The sequence below is a fragment of the Ochotona curzoniae genome, unplaced genomic scaffold (genome assembly GCF_017591425.1).
Source record: "Ochotona curzoniae isolate NIBS_2020 unplaced genomic scaffold, NIBS_Ocur_1.0 scaffold_1037, whole genome shotgun sequence".
Lineage (NCBI taxonomy): Eukaryota > Metazoa > Chordata > Mammalia > Lagomorpha > Ochotonidae > Ochotona > Ochotona curzoniae.
Genome location: NW_024467083.1, coordinates 2,382,809 through 2,405,773, shown reverse-complemented (window position 1 = coordinate 2,405,773; position 22,965 = coordinate 2,382,809). Strand labels below are relative to the sequence as shown.

Below are 22,965 nucleotides of genomic sequence, written 5' to 3'. Positions count from 1 at the left end.
GCAACCACAATCCAGTTTCAGTGCCATAGGCTTGGTCATTTCTCTGATATACCATCTGGCAACATCAGCAAAAGTGGAAATGAGATGACTTTGACAGAACTTCGGTTTTAGGATACCCACATTGGTTCCAATCATCTTCGTTTCCTTCCCTAATCATGAACAAGCAATCTCTTAGGTCTTCTGCTGCTTCTCAGTTCCTTCCAAATTCCTCCCACCCTGGATTATCTCTACAATGCAAATCTGAGCGTATCAGCTCCTAAACTTATAAACCTCCATGAATTACTGTGCTCCTTTAGACTTCAGGTATGGGGGCTTTTTTTAAAAAAAAAAAAAAAAGATTTATTTTTATTTGAAAGGCAAATTTACTGAGAGAAATAGACAAAGAGGGAGATTTCCTACTCACTGGTTCACTCCCCAAAGGGCTGCAATGGCTGGAACAGAGCTGATCTGAAACCAGGAGCAAAGAGCTTGCTTTGGGTCTCCCAAGTCAGTATAGAATCCTAAGGACTGGGGACATCTTTCACTGCTTTCCTAGGCACATTATTGGAGAACTGGATCAGAAGCGGAGCAGCCAGAACTCGAACTGGCACCCATAAGGGATGCTGGCACTGCAGGCAGAGGCTTAGCTTACTATTGTATTTGTAGTATACAATGGAATGTTTTGATATAGCAATAGATTACAAAACGTATTCCTGATAGTAGATGCAACATTCAGCTAAGAATTTAAATCCTTAGGTGACAAAATGAATTTATCAGGGAGGAAAGTTGGGATAGCAGGTAGGGTACCCGAGTGTCTATGTTTGAGTCCTGTTCTAGCCTTTAGCTGATACAGGATCCGTGAGGCCATGATGATGGCTTACTCACATGAAACACCTGGATTGAGTTCCTCACTCCAATTCACCCTTGCCCAACTCTGACCACTGTAGGAATCTGTAAAGTGAATCAACAGGCAGGGACACTCTTTGTTGGCCTTTCTTTGTCCACCCTCCCCCTCACTATCTTCAAATAAACACAATAAATAAAAATTTAGAAGTGAATTGTAGAAGGATTAAAGGCCACAGCTAATACAATCATTAACTGTCATTAATGTATTGCCACAAGCCCAGGTAAGATCTATTTCTGTTTATGATACCTAGAACTCATGGCCTCTGTATCAGCAGGATAAAGGAATAAAAGAATCACATTGTCTCCTAAATGCATTGGCCTAAAGGTGATATTACCGTCATCCAACGTCGGTTAGCCAGAGGAGGTCACACAGCTCTAAAGGAACTTCAACAGAGTTTGTGAAAAGTAAAGGTACACATGGCATGCTTGGCACGAGTCATCTTTGTCACAGTACCTTTTATGGCTTGGAGAATAATTTAGATGTTAAGAACTTGATCCCCTGCATTTTATGTGAATGAATTAAGGACGGAGCATAACACAACCATGGCATCTTTAGGTGAGTTTTTTTTTTTTTTTTTTTGGTTAAGATTTATTTACTTTTTTTATTGGGAAGGCAGATATATAGAGAGAAGGAGAGACAGAGAGGAAGATCTTCCAGCCCATGGTTCACTCCCCAAGCGACAGCAGTGGCCGGAGCTGAGCCAATCCGAAGCCAGGAGCCAGGAGCTTCTTCCAGGTCTCCCATGCTGGTACAGAGTCCCAAGACTTTGGACCATCCTCTACTGCTTTCCCAGGCCACAAGTAGGGAGTTGGATGGAAGTAGGGCTGCCAGAATTAGAGCCAGCACCCATCTGGGATCCTGGTGCGTGCAAGGCAAGGCCTTTAGTGACTAGGCCACCGAGCTGGGCCCTAGGTGAGTTTTGAAAATTGGTAGGATTACATTAGCAGGGCAAAGCCTCTTTGAATTATGATGCCTTAATAAGGAAAGAATGCATAGAAGGAAGATAAGTGTGTTTCCTGTTCCCCCACTTTCTGTCTGGTCACATGGTCCCTTCTCAGCACTGTCCTATCATCTACTGCCTTCCTCGGACACCAGATGAGGGGCCACCCAATCTTGGACCTACCTTCAACACGGTGAGCCACAATGAGTGTCCTTCCTTCCTCAGCAGCTTTTTAAAAGCATCTGTTATACTAATGAAATATACTAACTGTGCTTATTGTGTCTATATTGTTAAAAATTAATGATTAGATAATATGCTTGACAGAATTAGAAATTTAAGGTATCACAGCAAGGTAGAAAGTTATACCCTCTCAACAAGATAAAAAATACATTCAAGAAAACTAAATATAAAGTCCTATACACTGGTTGGATTAAAAATGAACTGTTCTTGTACAAGGTGGAAAATAGCTTGCTCAACATATTTCAAATAAAATGAAATCACACACAACAAATAGTTTTAGCCAACCATATGCTTAGTATGAATCATCAGGACCTGCAAAAGAAATCTAAAACAACATAGTAGCATTCAAGGGTGGACAGGGTTTAGAATAAAACAGAGAACCTTCCCTAGCTAAACCACAATATCCACCCTTCACACATTTTTTTAAGCCAGTGGTAATGTCCTTCCTAGATATTGAATGTCGCCGTTTACGAAGTAACATACATATGAGATACTTCTGCTCCTAACTAACTTCAGAGCAAGAGCAGTTCTCCAGGTGAACTATTGTACCCATCTACCTTCTCTTGTCTGGTGTCCCGTGTAATCCTAGGCAGTTTTGATGTGTAGCTGATTAGAGAGAAGAGGGAACAGTGTTAGTGTTGGAGGAGTACCGTGATGACGGCCCCTGTGGTCAAGCTTTGCCCTTGGATTGCTTTGTCCTTTGAGTTAAGAAAGCTGGGAAAGAAAATCCAACTTCGGCTGAATTGATTCTCAGAATTAGATTCCAGTGTAAAACAGTGGAAGGCTAGTACCTGGCTCACAGATAGCCTATAACATGGGAAACACACACACAAATCAAACCCTGCCCTGATAACATACTCTCCACTATACATAAAAAAATTTCCAAGCGCTATATCATGGCTAAATTTTTTTTGTTCTGTCTCTGTCTAACCTCATCCTATGTATTTATTCTAGCCTTTATTTTTTAAGGGCAGAAACTCTTTGTATGCTGTTGCATAGGTGGTGTTGAGAATATTGGCTTATTCCTCACTCACTATTAATTAAATGAATGAAATCATACCTAATTTCCAAAAATGTTTACTGAATGACTCCATTTAGAGGAAACTCTCATCCATAAATTTTTACAAATAACTATTTTTTAGAAATTTTATCCTTGGGCTTGGTGCGATAGCCTAGTGGTTAAAGTCCTTGCCTTGCACACACCAGGATCCCATATGGGCACCGGTTCTAATCCTAGTGGCCCTGCTTTCCATCCAGCTCCCTGCTTGTGGCCTGGGAAAGCAGTAGAGGATGGACCAAAGCCTTGGGACTCTGTACCCGTGTGGGAGAACCAGAAGAGCTCCTGGATCCTGGCTTCGGATTGGCTCAGCTCCAGCCGTTGTGCTCACTTGGGGAGTGAACCATGGGCTGGAAGATCTTCCTTTCTGTCTCTCCTCCTCTCTGTATATCTGCCTTTCCAATAAAAATACATGAATCTTAAAAAAAATCTCATCCTTACCTCCCCATCATTCCCTTGTATGAAAATCATGAATTTGATTACTAAGAAGATAGCTGGAGAAGACAAAGGATAACATGTGTGGTTCCAACTCCTTGGGAGAACTGACTGTGAGAATGGAATTGTCCAAGCTGGACTAGGCCCAACATACCACAGTAAAAGTACATTTGAGAAATGAATTTTGGCAGCTGACAAAATATTCTCCTGATGTGGATATGACCTTGTATTTATTTTTCTTTTTAAAGGCTGGCTCTTTCTGGCAGGGACAAGTGATGATACTGTAAAATAAGCCAGAATTTTTCAGTGACAGTGGCAGTACCAGGAAAGTTGTGGGTTTATGTTAATGCATCCATTTCTCAGTATCCATTATGACAGAAGTGATGGACCAAATGTGCTCTTACTCTGCCAATGTTTGGCCTCTTCATTTGGAGACTCTCCCATGGTTATAGCTGACTGGATTCCAAGATGCTTTGCCACCTGGATTAGTTATCTATTGTCAAAGAAAAAAAAAACATTATCCAACCCTTTCTTCTCTCTCTTTTTTTATTCCTCCATTTAACTGTCCCAAATGTCAGCAAATAAGTCAAATGGTGGTTGTTTTTCCACCAGAGCAGACTTTGAAAAAGTCAGTACAGTCCATCATAGTGTGTCTCCACCAGTTCATCATGACATTCTGGGCCAACATACAGACATCTTTCCCATGTCAGGCTGTCCTAGAGTGATTTATCCCTGTCTGTTCATTTCTGACAAGATAAATGGAGCACAGGAATGCAAACAGCAGCATGAATGAGAGCAAGGGGCTGGGTGTAGTCTGGGTCTGGGTGGATGCTGAGAGTGGAAGGTGCAGATGATGCTCAAGTTAAGATGCTGAGATGTGCTAAGAGGGCTTCTTGCTTGAATAGCCCAATATGCAAGCAAATTCATAAAAATAGAAAATAATTTAAACTGTGGAGGCTCTCTTGCTGATGAACTCATGACTGACTATACTGTGAAGTCAATATAGTATATGCAACGGTTCCTGGTGGGATTTGGAAGGAACCACCTGGAAATGCCTCCCCATCAGTGTGGTCTGGTGCCTACAAGTTTTCATTTTATATCCATTCTTCAGATCAAAGCTCTAGTTCTCAAGTGGCCTGTGAAAATGCTGGCATTTCCATTATAAGAAGAGAAAATTCAATTGACAGGGATGGTATGGGTTACTCAGGCTGTCAGTTAGGAATGCAAGAGATCTGCAATGGACAGAACATTTATGAGGGAACATTAAAAAGTGCATGGAGGGCTTGGCACGGTAACCTAGCAGCTAAAGCCCGCCCTGCTCACACTGGGATTCAATATGGATGCCAATGCTAATCCCAGCGGCTAATCCCACTTCACATCCAGCTTCCTGCTTGTGGCCTGAGAAAGCAGTCAAGGAAGGACCAAAAGTTTGGGATCCCGCACCTGTGTGAGAGACCCGGAAGAGGTTCCAGGCTCCTGGCTTTGGATCGGCACAGCTTCAGCTGCTGTGGCCACTTGGGGAGTGAATCAGCAGATGGAAGATCTTTCTCTCTGTCTCTCCTCCTCTGTGTATCTGACATTCAATTAAAAAAAGTATATGGAGAATTGGAATGAAAGAGAAGCATATATTGGCAAAAAAAAAAAAATCCATGCAATTTATTCAAAACCATACATTTTCCATACTGTTTTTTAAAGATCTGTGGTTTTCACATCCTAACCTTGGAGGTAGTGGTGTTAGAAGGTGAAATAATTCCATTGTCATCAGTTCTCTCCTAATGGAGAGCTCTAAGAAAGCAAAAGCAGCAACAAAGGACACTAGTTTAGAGGCTCCAGCAGATTAGTCAACATGAATACATGTGAGCTGCAAAGAAGCTGTGTTTTCATTTCTTCTCTCCTTAACTCTCACAGGAAAATCTCTGATGTGGGCCGAGTCCAAGAGAAAGTATGAAAGGCAAGGGAATTCTGAGACACCCAGTTCAGCTTCATCAAGTTAACTCATCACAATGCCCTCCGCATCAGGTCAGCAGATTCCATGACCTATACTTATCATCAAGCCACTGTACTTGGTTAGATCATTCCAGTGACCTGTGACCTTTCCATGACACCACAGTGCCCTTCTCCAAATGCCCAATTAAATCAGTTTCAACTTAAAATTTATTTTTATTTTTTGTTTGAAAGGTAAACATATAGAGATATCTGTGTAAGACAGAGAGGAAGCAAGATAGACAAAGAGAATCTTCTATTGATTGATTTATTATTCCAGATGTCTATTACACCAGAGTTGGGACAGGCTGAAGTAGGAGCCTGGAATGGTTTCCCATTTGTGTGGCACATACCCAACTGCTTGAGCCATCGCTTCCTGCCTCCTAAGCTACACAATAGGAAACTGGATTGAAAGTGAAGCTGCAATCAAACCCAGATATTCTGATATAAAATGTAGGCTTCCCAAGGAAGCCTATTCATACTTATTAATACTTATTGTGTCTATTCATATTTATTAACTTTATTTACATTTAAAGGTTTATTCATTTGTACTAAGTCAGAATTATAGAGAGAAAGGGAAACAGGGAGAGATTTCCCACCCACTGGTTTATTCTCCAAATGGCTGTAACTGCCACAATTGGGCCAGGCAGAACCCAGAAGCCGGAGGTTTTACCTGAGTCTCCCACATGGCTGTGGGTGCCCAATTACTTGGGTTGTCCTCTGCATTTACAGGCATTTTAATAGAAAGTTGGATCAAAAGCAAAGCAATTAGGACTCGAATTGATGTCCAAATAGGATGCCAGCATTGTAGGCAATGGTTTAACCAACTGTACCACAGTGGTGGCCTGTATTTGATCACTTTTAGGCCCACGAAAGGCATTCTTCCTAGTTCAACCCATTTTAAGTACTGACACTATGAGTTTAGCACATGACTGATTATTGTCCTGGGGTTGACATAAAATAGGTCAGGAAGCTGAGAAATACCCCCAACAGATAAGATACCAGCTGCCAAGGGAAAGGACAGCTTGTTTTGTGCATGCACAATGAGGGGAAGGAGTTTGTTTCTCATGCACTCAAATCCTCCAATATTGATTTCTTAGCTAGCAGCCAGCAGGCACAAAATTACACTGTTTCTGTACCACACAAAGGTGCCAACCTTATTCTCTCATCAGTCTTGGAGATGGGCCAGCTGTGAGAAAAGAAAACCATTCCCCTAAACCTAGGATCTGAATGAGTCACTTTTCATAATCTGAACAAAGACATTCAGTGTGTAGCCATGTCTCTTGAACTGTCTATCATTGCCAATGACATAAAGAATACATATTAGGTCTTTTCTCCTAGATACCAGCCCAGAGCTCCTGGCACGCTCATAATGTTCTGGCAGGTAGGGGCATCTTTTGTTAAAATATTTGATCTTGGTCTCCATTTCTTGACATAAGAACTTCTAAGATATTGAAGTCTCAAGGTGATGTCTGGTGGATGGGGCCTCTAGTCAGCTTCAGATGAGGACTGGTTACCAGGAAGACTGCACCTTGCTCAGCAAAGTTAATACTTTCAATCCCCTCTTCCATATGCCCTGCAAGGCAAGATGGGTTGGAGTTTGTGCCAATCATTAGTGGTTGAAGATGTAGTTAATTACTTTGAACCAAATAAATATTTGTGAAAACCCAACCACAGATTTCCCTGAACCTCTGGGTTGGTGTACATGCCTATGGGAGGCTGGTACAGCCTATGTCCATGAGGGCACATACTTCTAAATTTGAAATCGCTCTGGATTTCAACCTGTGTATGTTTTCACCTGCCTATGCTTTGTATCCTTCTTGATATTCTTTATAGTAGACGGGTGAGAGCAAATCAAATGTTTGCCTGAGTCCTTAGAGCAAATCACAGAATATGAGGAGGGGATGATGAGACTCCCTGCTTTGCAGATAAGTGGGTAACAGTTGTGCTTCACCTGGGGACCCATGAATTGTTGCTGGTACCAAAAGTTGGAGTAGTGTGACAGGGCCTTTGATGGGGGTCTGCGCTAACTCTGGACTCTTTGAGTCCAGAACTGAATGTAGGACTCCCACCTAGTATTGCAGAGAACTGGAGAATTTTTGGCATAGAAAATCCACCCACACACTTGATGCCAACAGTGTTGTGGATTGAGGAATAGTTTTTATTTTTCTCATCTTACAGAGTTGCTTCTGCTGCTTTTTGGAGGGAGAAAGCTAAGTTAGGATGCCTGCATAGTTTGCCTGGACAGAACATATTGGCCTCAAACTATCCCAATTTCTGCTTTCTGTCGAGCTGGGGTTACCTTTATATGAGAAAAGTAACAAGGGACTACAGAAAGACCCTGGAAAATACAATGAGAAAAGAAAAGCTCTGGCAAAAATATTTTTTAGACTCTGTAGTTTTATCATAATATAGTTTCTTTCATGAATTCTTTGAAGATGCCACAGGGGAGACTGGTAAAAAAAATCACATAATTTCACATTGGTGTCGAAGTGTTAGGCTGATGCTCTGTCATTATGGCACTGGGAAGCTTCTGCTTTCCTTGTTGGGAGTCAGCAAGACATTTAAATAAGAAAATTGAGCTCAGCCCAGCATAATGTCTCACTTGGTTGGTCCTGTCCCTGCAAACACCAGCAACCCACATGTATATTGGTTCATGTCCCAGCTGTTCCACTTCCCCTCCAGCTCCCTGCTTGTGACATAGGAAAGCAAAGGAGGATGACTCAAAGCCTTGGAACTCTGCACCCGTGTGGGAGACCCATAAGAGGCTCCTGGCTCCTGGCTTTTATTTGGCTCAGCGCCAACTGTTGTGGCGTCTTGGGGAGTGAATCAGAAGACAGAAGATCTTTCTGTCTCTCTTCTCTGTAAATCTGCCTTTCCAATAAAGATAAATAAATAAATCTTTTTAAAAAAACGGAAAATTAACCTCAGTGCAGAAAAGTTTAGAGTGTTTGTGTGTGTGAAGTTAATGCAGACATAGTTTGAAAGAACTAACTTCCACCAACTTAATGGAGGTTCATAATATCTGCACTGGGGAGCTTGTAATATCATGTGCATTGTCATCACGCAGTTCCCCTCCCGTAGGGATTCCTAGGGCAGATCTGGTAAGACCCTCACACTACAGTTCTGATCTCAAGTGAGAAGTTCTCCTAAGAATAATGGCATTTACTTGGAATTAGCAGAGCATTACAAGGGGGATACACACACCATAACAACCTCCATTAGGTTTGAATTCTTCAGGTGCCTAAATAGAGCATGGAGCCAGCCATACTTGCACACTGGAAGGCTCCATCTTCAACAAAACTGTGCCTCTGGGAAGCTGATGTTCCCAGTGTGCCATCAAGTCCACATTGTTATTCCCTTTGAACACATCAGTCTTCATTTTAGGAGCTTGGAGCAAAGCACAGTGAAAATAGGAGGGAATGCCTATTGTACTGATGGTCCTTACCCATTGTACCGAGGGCTTTACAGGAATTAATCAACACATGTTTACTGAGACCCTACTGTCTGCTGGGAAATGTCTTGGGTCCTGAGAGTATAAAATAAGCTATCAATCCTTATCCTCATGAAACACATCCCAAAGGGAGCTAAAAACCATTTTTGGAGTGGAAGGTGTGATATGGAGATGATGATAAAATCTTTTTCTCAGGAACAGGTGCATGCTCAGCCTTTCACATATTAGCCTCAGTCTCTTCCCAGGATATTTGCACTGACTTCTCAGCATCACACATTCAGCAACTGGTGCCAACTGAAGGGATTTTGACATAAGGAATTTCCTGAAGGTCAAGGGGAGAAGAGGCTCCTTCAATCACCACACCTCACTAGACTGACTCTGCTCACCTCGGCTCCCTGTTGCTCTAAAAAAAAGTTTGCAGGAAGCCGGCCAGGGCTCTGTGTTGTTGCCCTGTTTTAATTTTAAATATCCATTAGGATACTTTTTTAAAACTATTCAATTTTTATTTGAAAGGCAAATTTTACAGAGACAGAAGCAGTAACACGCACACACATACACACATCTTCCATCCACTGATTCACTCCTCAATGGCCGCAATGCTGGAGCTGAGCCAATCCAATGCAAAGCCAGGAGCCTCCCATGTAGCTGCAGGGGCCTAAGCACTTGGGTCACCCTCCCTGCATTCCCAGGCTATAAGCAGAGAGTTGGATCAGAAGTAGAGCTGTTGGGACAGGAACTGGCACCCATATGGGATCCTGGTACCACAGGGCAGAGGATTAGCTTGTGCTACTTCACTGACCCCAATAATTTTGGTTTCAAAGCTGGATTGGGTGCAAAGTACTGAGTTCCTGTGGCACACACACACACTGTTGACATCTCACTAGAATGGATTTTCAACATCTAAAAATTTACCTGAGAATGGGGGTGGGGCAGGAGAGGGAGAAAAAGTGAGAACAACAAAGAGAAGAAGTTTGCTTTTGTGTTTTTATTCCAGATTTGGCTCACCTTGGTCTGCAAATTTACCTAAAACTCCCCCATTTAATGGTGAGCCTTGAATAAATTCTCATTTGCCACGACAGGCTGAGTCATATCGTCTGTTCACTCTTCAGTCTCTGTCTTTGAGACTGGTTGCCTTGCTGTGTGGCTGTGAGGAAGCCACATCTGGCCAGACACCCACACCTGCAGGTGGAGCTCCTTCTGAGATGCAGCTGGGTGGAAATGTGTCACTGCCAGCAAAAGGACAGGGCGGCCAGAAGGAGGGCAGCCAGGGGAGGGCAAGCTTTCTGAGTGGGAGGACTGAGAACTCGCCAGAGTTCAGGGTTGGCCAAGGGGAAGCTGGCTTTTTTTGACTGACAAGAGGGTGAGGTCACTGAGGAGCTTTCATTCCAGACCGCCAAGGGGTGAGGTTGCACCTGGGAGGAGGGCAAGCTCATGCCAAGTTTCTTTTACTTCTGACAGCTCCATGAGGGAAAAGGGGGAAGGGAGTCCTGTGCCAAATGTCCCTGATGGCAGGCAGTCCTGGGGTTTGCTCTGCTTCAGCAGAGCTGGTTCCGCCTTGGGAAGGCGTTGAGGGAGCAGCACCTCCGAGGTGGAACAGTGCTGCTTTGCTGGTCTGCTTGGGTCCCCAGGAACCCTGCTGGCTTTGCCTGTGTGATCCCTTTCTCCATCTAAAACAAATTCTGCTTCACAACCGTGTTAGTATAAAAGTGAGGCCGGATGGGTTCTTCTTAGTTGAAAAGCCATTAAAATGGTGGCTTGGGGTGCGTAATGGATTTGGGGCCCTGAGGTCACCAGGACAGGCTGGGACCTCCTCACTTTCAGAAAGGAGGATCATTGCCCTCATGCTTCCCATCTGAGGTGTTTTGCCAGGGACAGAGCTAAGCAACCAGCACAGACCCACACTGAATTCTTGTGTGAAGACAGAGGGCATGTCCGAGGCGGGTGGGACCAGGGAACCAGGTTCCAGGCCTTATAGGAGCCAGGAATCTGGTAGCTGTAGTTGAGTACCGCTGTCTCCCCTGGCAGGGGCAGACCTGTGGTGCTGACCCCTCCAAAATAGGAAAATGCTCGTTCATCGGCCAACATCTGCCACATAGCTTAAAAATTCACTGATGAAAGCAGATACATTTCTTCATGATCTTCTGAGCTGTGCTTGGCTTGTTTCCTGCATGTCCTGAGAGCCCCACCCAGGCTGGCCACACAGCACTAACTCCAGCAAAACAATCTGCGGAGCCACTCTGCTCGGCGGCTCCAGGCCCATCTCCCAGCTGACTCACTTGGAATGTAGGAGCCCATCTCCTCTGTAGACTCTAAATACCAGTCAATAGCAGCACAAGGGGAAGCAGTTCATTAATGAAATTTCCAAATAACAAAACATAAAGAGTTCCTGTCCCTGAACTTGGAAGTGAAAGATAAGGGTAGATTATGTGCCAAGGGAGCTGTGTGCATGGCCAAGGGGAGGCAAGGAGGGAAGGGGTAAGGTTCCCATGATTCTAGGAGAAGCACAAAGACCAGCAGGGAGTATGGAATGGGAATGCCATGGTAGGTTAAGGAAACGGATCCTCCCTTCTTCTGGAAGAAAACAGGGACAGAGATGGAAGGAGTCTCACTTGTCAAAGAAAATAAGCAGCCCCAGTGTGACACCAACCCTTGACCAGACCTCCCAGAGAAGTACTAGACCTCCAGAGCCACATCGCTGTCACAGCTGTGTCTCAGGTGGGTCTTTACAATCACTGTACTTTGTTCTATGCTCGCTTCCCTTCCATCCTCCTCCTTTCTTCCTCCATCCCTCTATCTTTCTCCTTCTCCATGCCATGCAGCCTTCCATCTTCATAGTAACTGGAGTAATATAGAATAGATTTCATTTTAATTGGTTCTGAAAATCCTTCTGCAATCTCAGATCCACCCTTACATATTATTTTCAGTGTTCAGGATTACAGCCATTGACACAGAGGAACTGGAGACAGGTAAAAATCATTTAAGTCTTGGGCCCGGCAGCGTGCCTAGCAGCTAAAGTCCTCGCCTTGAACGCGCCAGGATTCCATATGGCCGCTGGTTCTAATCCCAGCAGCGCCACTTCTCATTCAGCTCCCTGCTTGTGGCCTGGGAAAGTAGCCGAGGATGGCCCAAAGCTTTGGGATCCTGCACTTGTGTGGGATACCCGGAAGAAGTTTCTGGCTCCTGGCTTAGGAATGGCATAGCATCGGCTGTTGCACTCACTTGGGAAGTGAATCATCAGACGGAAGATCTTACCCCCTGTCTCTCCTCCTCTCTGCATATCTGACTTTGTAAAAAAATAAATAAATGTTAAAAAAAATCATTTAAGTCTTGAGAAGGAGCCTAAAATTGGTTAGGGGGTTAGTGTTGCGGTGTAGTGAGTAAAACCACACCCTGTGATGCTGGCATCCCAAATGGATGTTAGCTCAAGTCCTAACTGCTCCATTTCCAATCCAGCTTCCTGCCAATATGCCTGGGAAAGCAGCAGAAAATGGCTCAAGAACCTCTGTGGAAGACCCAAATGAAGATGCTGGCTCCTGACTTTAGCCTGGTGCAAGTCCTGGTGGTTGCAGCTCTTTGGGGAGTGAACCAGTGGATGGACGATCTCTCTATCTCTCCCTCTTGCTCATATAATTCTTTTAAATAAATAAAAATAAATATTTAAAAAGAAGATTATGAACAAGTCTCAGTTTTGAATTGCTGTCATGAGATTTCACATTTTCTCCTAAAAAGAAGTAGAAGAATTTCAGATTCATTTCTGGCTGATTAGTCTCTCTTTAAAGTTTTCCTTGTCATACTCCTTATTCCATTTCCATATATTAGAAACAACAAACAATAATCAACAATAGCAAACAACCAAACAAAAAAACCTTTTTGGGTTGAAATATCTATTTTTACAAGCTATTCTCATATCTGGCTATGAGATCATCAACACATGCATATTTATTTCTGGCTAGAAAGCATAAATATCTCAATTAATTAAGTTACCTGTCTACTATGATCAGCAGGAAAAAGTTTCTAGATAGGACTCCAAAGTCACTTGGCCTCTCTCATTGTAGACCATAAGGCTAGACTAGCAGATGTCTGACAGCACTTTGGTTATTTTCTCTATTATGCCAGAAGTGCAGCAGCTGCCCACTTTCCTACTTCTGATAAAACTTACAACCATTGGTAGAATTAACAACATTAGCAAAAATATGCTTGTCTATTTTAAATGTCATAGATTTCCACTGCAGAACGTAAACATAAAGAAAACATCACCCCTAATCATACTACTAAGAAATAAGCAGTTAACCTTATACTGAAAGGCCCTTAAGTGTTTTTTCTGTTTATATATTTTAGATAATATTTAAAATTTAAAATCTTCATTTTTGTTTTGAGAGAGGATTACCATTTGCTGTTCATTCCGCAAACACATGTAAGGTTAGACTCAGCTGGTTGATCTGAGGAGCCAGGAACTCCATCTGGGTTGCCTATGTGGATGCCAGGGACCCAACCACTTGGGCCATCAATGCATCAGCAGGAAGTTGGAATCAGGAGTGAAGAGTGGAGCATGACCTGAACTATGTGCTCCAAAATGGGACAGGAACATACGAATCAACATCTTAATCACCACCAGATTCATTTTTCATTCATATAGGTTTTTTTAAAGATGTATTTATTTTTATTACAAAGTCAGATATATACAGAGGAGAGACAGAAATATCTTCCGTTTGATGATTCACTCCCCAAGTGACCACAACGACAAGTACTGTGTTGATCGAAAGCCAGAAGCCCAGATTCTCTTTTGTGTCTCCCAAGTGGGTGCAGGCTTTGGGCCAACCTCGACTGCTTTTCCAGGCCACAAGCAGGGAGTTGGATAGGAAGCGGGGCTGCTGGGATTAGAACTGGTGCCCATTTGGGATCCTGGTGCGTTCAAGGCGAGGACCTAGGCCATGGTGCTGGGCCCTAGGTTTTTAATTTTTTTTTAAGTAAAGAAGTAACATTCTAATATTCTAATAAGATTTGACTTTTTTATGCTAAAAATTGATAACATATATTTTCCCTATACAGTTAAGTATTCACAGACAGCATGATATTTAATGGCTACCACAGTGTTTGGTTATGTAGACATATCGTAATTTATTTTAAAATTCCCTGTTGTGAACTACGGTTATGCTGTTATTTCTTACTGATACGGATAACACAAACACAGACAGGCTATGCATAGATTTTTGCAAGGATCTTAATTACTTCCTAAAGGCAAATTCCCAGAAATGGAATGCTGGCTGATAGGGCTTAGACATGTTCAAGTCTTGTGTTACACTTCCGCCAAACTGGCTTGCAGAAAGGATGTCACAATGTATCTGCCTTAAATAATTTGAGAGTGATTGTTCCTCTATGACCTCACCAAAGTCAATCTGACAACTGAAAAACTGGAATCTCATTTGCATTGGAATTACTTTTTCACAAGTGTTATTGACTATTTGCAGACCAAGTGCCTAGTGAATGGTCCCCTCATGCCATCTATTCAGTTTCCTGTTCTGCTGGTCATCTTTCACTTACTGATTTGTCTGTAAGCTGACAGCTTCCACCCTCAGATCATTTTCAAAAAATTTGCTGGTGTGCTTTTATTTGCGTCCTTTTTGTTGCCTTCTCTAAGGAGCTCATGGAAAGTGAATGCCTGTTGAAGATTGGATAAATTACTTCGCTCTCAAGTTTGTGTTCTTAATATACTCATGTAATTGCTCTGTTGAAATTTTGCAGTGACCCTTTCCTCACCTTCCTGAAGAAAACAAAACACAGAGTAGACCAGTTCAAATGCTGCTCACATTCCACGTCCGTCCAAGTACTTGGATCCCTTTCCAAATGCCAGGTCAGACCAAAGCCAGGAGTCTGGAGCTCTATCTGGGTCTCCCAGCTGGGTGGTGGGGCTCTAAGCACTTAAGCCATTATCAATTCCCTCCCAAGGTGCTGGAACAGTTTGCTGAAAGGGAAGGAGACCAGCCAGGATTCAATCCCAGGCTCTTTGCTATGGGGTGTAGTCACCTGAAGCTGTGAGTTCACCCACTGCACCACAATGCCAGCCCCTCATATAACAGGATGCATCTTTTAAAAAATATTTTAGTATGAAGAGAGCAGATTTTATGCATTCCATAGGCATAGATCCAAGAAAAGCACCACACTTCTCTCACTTCCCTGCTCCCCCCTAGCGTTCCTCTATTTCTCCTTTTCCCCTTCATCCGTTTTTACAAAGACGTAGTCCACTCTGCATTCACAAGCTCATTTGCCACTAATCACAATCAAGAAAACATCTATTGTACCTTAAGAAGGAGTGCACTTTCCATCTTAAGACTATTGTAGGAAAAATGACTAACGGCCCATTGTTTGCCTCTCCCGGCCTCCAGATCACATCCTGTGTGGGAATCAGTGGGGAGAGGCACCAAGCTTCCTTCAGAAGGCAGCCTGTCAGCCTTGACCTGACGTTCTCTGATTTACAGTGAGGTCTTCTTTGGTTTTCAATGTGATTGACAGTTACATGGAAATCTGCATGGCTTAAACTCTGCTCAACACACGCACACTCTAAGAAAAGTATAAAAACTATAATCAAACTCAGGCTGGAGGAACAAACAGCTCAGACAACTGGTTGTTTTCACGTTTTAAATCCTCAGTTTGATTTGTTGAATACATCTCAACTTAAATATTCTAACTAGATTCTGATTTAGTTAACACCAGTCTTTTATTGTAAAAATGTATGATGTTTTCAAAAATTCTGATTTTTTTTTTGATGCTTAAATTGGTTGCATTTTCCACTTTTATTAAGAATAGGTGATGGATCCTCTCTGGCTAGATTTTTTTCCAGGGATGCAGAGATCTGAATCTGTTCTCTCCCAAAGCATTAAAGAGGAATGGGGGCACCTTGAGCGATGGTGGGAAACAGTGTAATCCTCCCTAGGCCAACTCCAGAACAGACACACCAAATTAATGAGTCTAGAGTGCCACTCCAAGTCCAGCTGTCCAATCTGAAGCAAAGCTCAGCTACCACCGTTTTTTAGGGAGCTACAGTACAGGGACTGCAAAAATGAAGTAAAATCCAGGAAGGAAAGGAGAAAAGTGAAAACTCATTACTAAGTTGTCCTTAATTTCAGGATAAAGCACAGCTTGGTAGTGTGGGACATCCTTGGGACGGGGCGGGGTGGAGTAGGGTAACCCACCAAGCTGCTGACCCTGCGGATGATTCACTGAAGGGTGGCGAGTAGACATGGAATTTATTTGCAGATGTCTTGGATCTCTTTCCTTTATTTAGTCCAAGTTCACCCCAGGGGCATGGACTGCTCCTTGGTTCCAGGTTGTATAACTTTTATGTCCTGGGATGGTCACTGTGGGCTCATGCCTGCTCTGACTAAACATGAGGGAGAAGTCAGGAGGTCCCCTGGAATATTCAGGGTGTGTGTGGGTGCCACAGATGCTGTGTCTCCCTTTGTGGCAGGGCTCAAGGCCAGGTTGCAAACTCCACTAGACAGTGGCACTCCCTGAGAGGAAGGGTGCCTAGTAACCTTGCCGCCGGTGGCTTTCCCAGCAGGCCCTTCAAAGCCTTTGGTTTCTAGAAGCCAGGGATTCAGTAGAGGGCAATGCATCAGAAACACTAGGTCCTATTCCACGCAGGAGGGCAGGGCAGAAATATAGCTTTGTCAAGAACGGAAAAAGGAAATTAAAGTCTGTGAGCAGGAAAGCTCCACCTTCCCTCCAGGGACAGAAAAAGAGCAAGAGGTCAGACGGGGACACTTAGTGCAGAGCAGCCATGTTCCCCTCTACATCTCTTGCTTGGCCGCAGACAGCGCAAGAGACTCCATGAAGGCGGCCTAGTCTCACCTGAAGGAGAAGGCTTCAAACACAGGTACAAACCCATGGACATTGTCAGTGCATTAAGATGCACCTCTAAACTGAGCACACCAACATGACCACGGGCAGAGGTGGGGGTGGAGGGGAGTTTGCCCTGAGTATGACACTTAGAATCCAAGTTATTTGAACAGTTCCTTTTATGACTTTCCAAATGCTAAACAGGGCAAATTTCCTACAGTTTGCTGGAGCTTTGGGGCATGAGCCGGAGGACTTCTGTCTCTCTCCATCTCCCTCTCAGTCTCTTTCTTGCTCTGTTTTCCAAATAACACGGAATAAGTATATGCTTTTTGTCATAAACTGTGGCAAAGCAAAGGAAGTAAGTAGGTGTGGAAAAAAAAAAAAGAGGAAGAGGCGGGACAAGAGAACGAGTCTGCTGGGGATTTCCCTGAGGTCTGTGATGCCAATGACAAGTTGAAGCAACACACTAGCCATTATAAAGCCCCATTATGCACAGCCAAGTTTGCTCCGGGCATTGCTGTTCTGGAGACTCACTTCTCTGCATCTTCTAGCTTCCTACAAGACCAGCTGGCAGGTTTTTTCCCTTTATGCTGAGACTTGAAAACAGGAAAGTTTCAGAGAAAATATGTAAGATTATCCTAGTTTTGCAGTCCCCAAAAGACAAATACCATATATTCCCTCTGATATTAGGCAATGTTTATGCAAAATGTAGGTGATAATGTAGGTGAGCAAGCATATATACATTACATATTCTTATAGATGAACCAGGAAGTGAAGATATAAAATAAAAGGAGGATTCCCAATGAAACCATTAAATATAGTTTGATAATATGACACTAGATTTTCCACCACTGCCTATACCTACAATGCCATGATACACTTAAATAGCAGAATATTTAACTTGTACTTATTACTAAATTAGGACTATACTATTGTAATAATATGAGGAAACAGTGGGAAGGGAAAGTGGGGAGGGAGAAAAGGGATGGAAAGGGAGGGAATCTCTAAACCTACAAGAATATATCATGGAAAATGACAACAATAACATTTCTTTCTTTTTTTAAAAAAAAAGATTTATTTTTATTACAAAGTCAGATATACAGAGAGGAGGAGAGACAGAGAGGAAGAAGATCTTCCGTCCGATGATTCACTCCCCAAGTGAGCGCAACGGCCGGGGGAGCCAGGAACTTCTTCCGGGTCTCCCACACGGATGCAGGTTCCCAAAGCTTTGGACCTTCCTTGACTGATTTCCCAGGCCACAGGCAGAGAGCTGGATGGGAAGTGGAGCTGCCGGGATTAGAACCAGCGCCCATATGGCATGTTCAAGCCAAGGACTTAGGCCCCTAGACCATGCCACCGGGCCCAACATTTCTTAATAAATGACAATTTTAAAAACTTACAGTATTCAAAGTCAGAATTTGGCTTTGAGTATAACTGATGATGGGTTTGCATGCCTTCCTGTTTTGTCCTGTGATAAGGATGACATACAGGGTTCTCTGGCATGAGGGCATACACCAGGCATTGCCAGGTTGACCCCAACACTAACCTGTCTTCCCATCCTTTCCAATGGCCCATGGCCCTTCTCTTGCCCCAAGTCCTCCAAAGACACCCAGTGGTCTCTCCAACTTCTGTCCCCACCCATAAAGCCCTTTCCTTGATGTCCTCTTACATCTGCCTGTCGCCCTAGTATGGAAAATCTTCTAGTACAATTCTTCCAATTAATTGTAGTTAATCAAATATGTGCTTGTTTTTCCCATTAGATTATGGGCTCTTAGAGAACAGGAGTCACATTATTGATTTTTGATTCTTGAAGCAGTGTCTGGTACCTGGAAAGTATGCTGAACATGTTGGCTGATTGAGAAAGCCCATGTTGCCAGGGAATTCACTCACTGCCTCACTCATCATACTGCCCACATGTAACGTTTAGCTGTGTGAGATGACATTTAGCATATTCCAGATGCTAAATCAACACAATAAAATATGTAGTATGGTGACTTTTCTATATTACCTAGAGCTCAGTCTATATCATTATGATATTAGCAAATTTCTTTTTTAAAAAAAGATTTACTTATTTTTATTGCAAAGGCAGATATACAGAGAGGAGAAGAGACAGAGAGAAAGACCTTCTGTTTGATCATTCACTCCCCAAGCGGTCACAATGGCTGGAGATGTGCTGATCCGAAGCCAGCAGCCTGGAGCCTCTTCCGGACCTCCCATGTGGGTGCAGGGTCCCAAGGCTTTGGACCTTCCTTGGCTGATTTCCCAGGCCACAAGCAGGGAGCTGGATAGGAAGCAGGGCTGCTGGGATTAAAACCGGTGCCTATATGGGATCCTGGTGCATTCAAGGTGAGGACGTTAGCCACTAGGCCACTGTGCCAGGGACCCAGCACATTTTCTAATCTATATATTGAATTAGGTCCATTTGTTTTTAAATATCTGTTTATTTGAAAGACATAATTAGAATAGAGATATCAAGATCAAGATCTTCCATCACTTGTTCACTCTCCAAGTGGCTGCCAATGGCTGTGACTGGGCCAGGCCCAAACCAGGAGCTTTGAGCTCCCTCCGGGTCTCCCACATGCTTCCCACAAGCCCAAGCATTGTACCATTCTCCACTGCCTTACTAGGTTTATTAGTCCCTACTTCTACTCCCTAACTGGGCAATAGTAGGGAACTGGATTAGAAGTAGAGCACCAGGGACTTGAGCTGGTGCCAATATGGGATGCTGGCACTGCAGGTGGTGGCTTTATTCATTATGCCATAGCACTGAGCTAGGGCCATTATATAGTTCACACCATTAATCATCATGACAGTTTTTAAGATAAGTTTTCATTTCACAGAGAAGAAGACAGTTTGAGCGAGTAAATGATTGGCTCCACAACCAAATCCAGGAAGTGGCAGGAGTGGGCTGTAACCTTCAGGCCCTATGTGTGGTGCTTCCACATTACATCATGGAACTCCCTGCTCTGAGTGTTCTGATTATGCCTTTAGCCCTTACCCGTTGCGTCACTGTTAGGTTTAGGATCTAGGTCTGAAGAAGGTGCAGAAACAATTGGTCAAGACAGCAAAGACTTATTGTAGAAAAGACAGCATTATATAGGAAAGTAGGATTTTAGTCCACCTGGAGAGCAGCTGGAGAGGTCTGAAGTAAGGCTGCAGTCCCCTGGATTGTGGGCAGGTATATTTTGATGCTCTTTGTCTGGGAGGGGGTCATGTATTCTTCCAGAGACCCATGTCCACTGCAATAAAGTTGTCCTGGATGAGCAAAAAGCCACCTTGGTAGGTGTTTATAGGAATTGACAATGTGTGCTATGTGGTCTTAAAAGCTCAGGATATCCATGGCAAAGAGTTGCAAGCATCAAAGTCAAGCCGGCAGAATCTGAGACAGTGAAACAACACAGTGTTTTCTCAGGGTCATTTTGCTTGTGTCCAGTTTTACCAGGTGTGGACTTAATCATCTGTCACTTGTCAGGTTTTGATCTTCAGAGCTAATGAGAAGAAGCTGTTATTCGCCAGCTGCATTCTATTCCACTGATAGCCCTGCTAGTCATCCATCTACATGACTGATCGTATAAATTACCACATTGTTTCTTCATTTTATTTTTTTGCTATCCAACTTTATGTCACATCATAGAGGCCTTCAAACTAGCCATAATTTGTGGCTGACGGATTAGTTAGAAGGCTGCAAGTACAGGTAGGCTTTATGTTGATGAGAACCAGAACTGGAGCTCAAACTTGTGAACAAGCTGCCCAGGTGGCCAGGATAGAATTGGGGCTGGTACCAGCACTGCAATACATAGTATCAGTGTGCCTTACAATACACAATACCTGGTGATAGCTAAATATATACAAAGGCATTTATGGAAGCAACCTCGATGCTCATCCACTGATGGGCAAGGTAGGGAAATGTGATCTTATATATATATATTATATCACTATATATATACATATATATCATAATATATATATATTATGGAATACTGCTCAGCCATAAAAAAGAATGAAATCTTACCATTTGCAACAAAAATGGGCCCAGTTGGAAACCATTAGGCTTAGTAAAATAAGGTAATCCCCCAAAGTCACACATTATATATTCTCTCTGATCTTTGACAACTAATACAGAATAAAAAACAAAACAAAACAAAACAAAACAACCCATGGTCACTATAAATGAAACTAGCATATTGAGCATTAACTGCTGCATACAGCATGCATCCATACACATTTCTATTTTTGTTGTATTTAATGCTCTTATTTTTTCTTTTTCACATACTTGCCATGTTGTGATAGCTTTATATATGTGAAATGCCTTTATATATATATGAAATGCCTTTATATATGTGAAAGTTACATTTGTCACTGTGAAGCATATCTATGCTACTGTAATAATTTCGGAAAAATATTAGGGGATGGAAATAAGGAGTGTGAGGAGAAGGGAGGTAATTCTATTTTTCTAAATGTATGTTATTAAAAAACGTTAAATCTACCCACTTTATATAAATTAAAGTAGTAATAATGGAAAAATCTCATAGGGGCTCCCAAATAAGTATACTTATAATATAAACAGAGGCCAGAGAGTTTAATTTGCCATGTGTCAGGAAAAAAGAGGACTGCAATTCATTGCCTAAAATGCAGGTTAGGCTTAGCTCTTGGTGGGCTTGGAAAGTCAGAATGGGGTCCACAGGACTATTTTAAGAATATACTAGAAAGATTTCGTAAGGTAGTCAGACCAGGCTGACCCTTGGGAGAAGAGGAGAGAAAGCATGGGGTGGGAGGACAGGTGGGTTATGGCAATACTCCCTAGGGGCTGTTGCACAGTTCTGCTTACAAGAAATTTGCTCTCAGACACATTGTGCTTAAGATCACCGGACCAGTATAAACATCCAGAAGACAGTGGGAGGTAGAACAGGCAGAACAGTAGGGCTGCTCCTCCAAGCTGCAGACACAGCTCTGAAGGTAGATGAGGTCACCAAGGGCCAGGCTGTGGAGTAAACAGGGAGAGTTGATGTATTCTGAGGGCAGCGAATGCGGGGGCCACTGTGAACAGCAGGAACAGAGCAAGGACTTGGAGATGGCTGATAAACTAGTGATTGGAAGCCCCTTGAGAACAGCTCTGAGAAGCTGCTGGGGTGCCAAGGTTAAGAACAAGGAGGTAGGTACCATGAGACCAGGAACCAAGGATGCAAGTTAATGTTAAGCACTGGAGAGGGGTCTGAGGCTATGGGACAAGAGGAACTACAAGAGGGATCAGGCATGGATAAAGGATTCCTCAAACAAGGAGTTTGAAAGTGGTTTGCATTGCTCTATAGGTTATGATTTTCCAAAAATATATTTTGTACACTCCTTAGTCAGCATAGTGTTTATTTCACATGTATAATCTGTACACAGATGATAACATTGTCATAAGGTTTTATATTGACTCCAGTGACCTTGGAAAGGAGTCTGTCAGGGAACTGACAGGATTAGAGAACAGACAAGCATTTAAAAGTGGGAATACTCAAATGAAAAAAATGACCTCTTGGTTATTGGAAAGTAGGAAAGCCCATATATTTCACATCCCATGGAGTTTATAGAAGGAAACAGAACTTTCCTACGAGGCAGGAACTAATAATTCCACTGAATTAGAATGCACTTGGATGATTCACAATGTCTTTCATTTTTAAAAAAGATTTATTTATTTTATTGGAAAGCCAGATTTACAGAGAGGATAGACAGAAAGGTATTACATCTGCTGGTTCACTCTCTAACTGCCTGCAGTGACAGAGCTGAGCCTATCCTAAGCCAAGATCTAGGAGTTTCTTCCAGGTCTCCCATGTGGGTGAAGGGTCTTAAGGCTTTGAGTCATCTTCAATTACTTTCCCAGGCCATAAGCAGGGAGTTGGATCGGAAGTGGGGCAGCCGGGACACGAACCGGTGCCCATACAAGATGCTGGTGCTTGCAGGGGGAAGATTAGACAATTGAGTCATTGTGCCAGGTCCCACAATGCTTGCTAAATATTAGTAATAGCATTGAAGAAAACCCCAGTAAATACCTGTTAATTCGTTAATAACTATATCAATTATAAATAATAAAATAATATAGATTCAATATTAACAGTGTTAAAAATAAAATAACCTGTTTAAATGTCATGTAA

At 42.9% G+C, this 22,965-nt stretch overlaps 1 long non-coding RNA gene across 1 annotated transcript; it reads left to right on the top strand.

Moving 5' to 3' along the window:
- Positions 1 to 5,296: 5,296 nt before the first annotated feature.
- On the top strand, positions 5,297 to 22,639 carry LOC121168725. The gene is made up of 3 exons (XR_005885744.1): positions 5,297 to 5,577; positions 11,417 to 11,421; positions 22,627 to 22,639. It is a non-coding gene; the product is annotated as an uncharacterized LOC121168725 (long non-coding RNA).
- Positions 22,640 to 22,965: the final 326 nt, after the last annotated feature.